General features: G+C 36.8%; 1 non-coding gene across 1 annotated transcript; it reads right to left on the reverse strand.

The window, feature by feature from the left end:
* Positions 1–436: 436 nt before the first annotated feature.
* On the reverse strand, positions 437–572 carry LOC144251326 (small nucleolar RNA SNORA46). The gene has a single exon (XR_013342672.1). It is a non-coding gene; the product is annotated as a small nucleolar RNA SNORA46 (small nucleolar RNA).
* Between the last annotated feature and the right edge of the window lie 2,306 nt (positions 573–2,878).

Consider the following 2,878-nt stretch of genomic DNA (forward strand, 5'->3'; position numbering starts at 1 on the left):
GATTTAAATTCAAGACTATAGTTTTACTTATCAGTCCTTTATTTGAGGCAGCAGACACATGAAGGAATAAAACCAAAATAGCTATCTATTACAGTCTTCTGCATATCCAGGTCATTATGTATCTCTGGAGTCAACTAAAATAACTCTCTGAAATACAGTGTAAAATTGCTTATTTGCTTCTTTTGAATTACTTTAAAATTCATTTAATGGATTCTTCAGTGCTAGCTTTTCTAGGAAGACCAAATCATCACACAGTATGTTTTGAGAATGGGCACACACATACACACACATATATATAAACAAGCATCTACCACATTTGACTAAATGAATAGCTATATTTGCTTTTTGTCTAAAAAAAAGTCAAGACCTTAAATTTTGCCTCAAATATGAGGTAACTTAATTATCCCTGCTATCAGATAATAAAACCTGAATATTGTCATGTTCCTTAACTCCATAAAGCAACAGCAGAATTATACAAGTCAGCTATGCAACAGAAGAGACAGGAATTATTTCGCACTACAGCATAACCAAGAATGGGGAAAATTCCCATCCACAGGTTTAAATATAGTGCTGGACCTTAAATCTTAATATTTTGCTTCAAATAACTGTTTATTGAAACATTATACATTATGTAAGCATTATATATTATTTTATGGAAGTATTAAATATGCATATACACACAAAAAGTACATGTACTCTAAGTGCATATATTTTTACTACATACATTTTATTGAAGTATTTTTATATATTTAGATACACACACAACACACTTACACGCACATGCACAGGATCACGCATTATAAGTATGTGGCTTGAAGGTTCTTTAAAAAACAAACAAAAACTTACACTAATCAGTTACCTGGCCTGAAAAATAAACACTAGCACCCTAGAGGGCTATTTTTGCTCCCTCTCCACAAAGTAAACATTAATCTGACCTCCAGAACCATAGATCAGTTTGGATTGTATTTGTACTTTATAAGTACAGTATGCATATAAATAAGTAGACAAATACATACATGGTTTTCCAAATCTGATTTCCCCACTCAGCTTTGTGTTGGTGAGATCTACCCACAATATTACACAAAGTTATCATTCATCCTCATTTCAGTCAATTTTTCATTAAGTGTAAATAGGAATTTACTTACCAATTCTGCAGTTGATGCACATTGGAACTTCTATTTGGAATCTATCAGGTACAGATATATGCCTTATTTTAAAAAAGAAAATCTTTGATAAAGCTTCTCCCTCAGGGCTGGGTAACTAGTACTCATGAATGACTGCTGGTGTCCAGAATTCAGCTGTACTTAGCTGGGACACGTTCCTGGATGCCTGGTGTTAGCAAGTAAAGTCCATGAGTCCCAGGAAGCCAACAGAAACAGCTATTTCAGATAGCTTATGTGTGCATTAACAAACCTAGGTAAAAGAAATATAGGACAGGTAGGAGACTTGAGACTAGCTCATGTGGAGATGCTACCCTAAAATTCATGGGAGCCCAGTGTTTTCTAGAGGCCAAAACCCCGTATTAGTCTCACAGTGAAGACCAGGTTACAATCAGAAGTCTTTGAGATAATTAGGAACGTTATAATTGAGGCCCAGTTCAATCACATTTCAAAACACTGTTAGAAGAGGAGGACCTTGGGGTCTGTAGATTACATTTGAGATAAAACTTTATGACCACAAATCAGTGTTGCTCTCTGCAGAAAACATTTCAGGGAAGGCTGGCATGAATAACACCTTGAAAGGCCAGCATTTTAAGCTGCATATTTTAAGTTATGGCATAGCTTATGAGTAAAAACTATATATGCAAAGGATATTGTAAAGGTCATTCATCTTTTGAAAATATCCAATTACATCCTCAACCATGCTCAAGAAAAGTAGGCTGAAATCAACTGGGTCAATGTGATAATAGCAAGTTGAGAACAGAGGAAGAGCTCTATAAACTGAGGCCCTAGAAAACCTAACAACTGTCTGAGCCATATATATCACTATCTGAAACAGAACTACATACTTCAAATTATAGACTTTCTGACTTAGGATGGTTCAACTTCCATTTTTTAAAATTTTACTATGGTGTGAAAATGATGCACATTCCAAAGAAACCACATTTTGAATTCTGCTCCTTCTTCAGGCTAGTGATAAGCCCCTTGACATTCTCCTCCAATGCTGGGCAGCAGCAGTGAGCCATGGTTCCCACAAGGGAAACAAAGCCATCCTCCATCCCGGGGAGTGTGCTTCGTTGCTAAGCTACCATGTTTGCACTGGTAGGTGAGGTACATGAAATGCATTTTTTACTTAGAATATTTTCAGCATATCATGGGTTTATCAGGATGCAACTTCATCCATCACTTCACTTTGTTCTCTCATTTTTGAGGTAATTAGACTGTCTACCTTGCTGTATTGCTGGATTCTGCTTTTATCAGCTTGATTCTCCCCCAAATTGTAATGTAATCATATGCAAAGTATCTCTCTTAGAATGTGGCTTTGTGCTTGCTTCTTTATTGTTTTCTCTGAGAAGGTAAAATTGTAATACCTGGCTTTTTCTTCAGCAAATGCTGTGCTCATAATTTCAGTGAGAATTCACTTATTATAGTTTACAGTTGAAAAGTCTATGAACTTGATACCCAAAATCTATATGTTCACCTGGAGGGCATTGAGGGGATTGGAATCTTAGGAGATGGAGGTGGTGCCTCCAAATCTCCTCATCACACTCTAGTCCATGTGTCCCTCACAAGGAAATCAAAGGCTGACACATACTCTGTGCAAGTTTCAGGCAGTGTAGCGGTAAGTGAACCGAATGCCTTACCTACACTGACACTATGACAGGATCATCTGAGCTGATTGCTCTGACCCCCAAGAGGTCCATTTCCTTCCCATACCC

This window comes from Urocitellus parryii (assembly GCF_045843805.1).
Source record: "Urocitellus parryii isolate mUroPar1 chromosome 13 unlocalized genomic scaffold, mUroPar1.hap1 SUPER_13_unloc_10, whole genome shotgun sequence".
Classification (NCBI taxonomy): domain Eukaryota; kingdom Metazoa; phylum Chordata; class Mammalia; order Rodentia; family Sciuridae; genus Urocitellus; species Urocitellus parryii.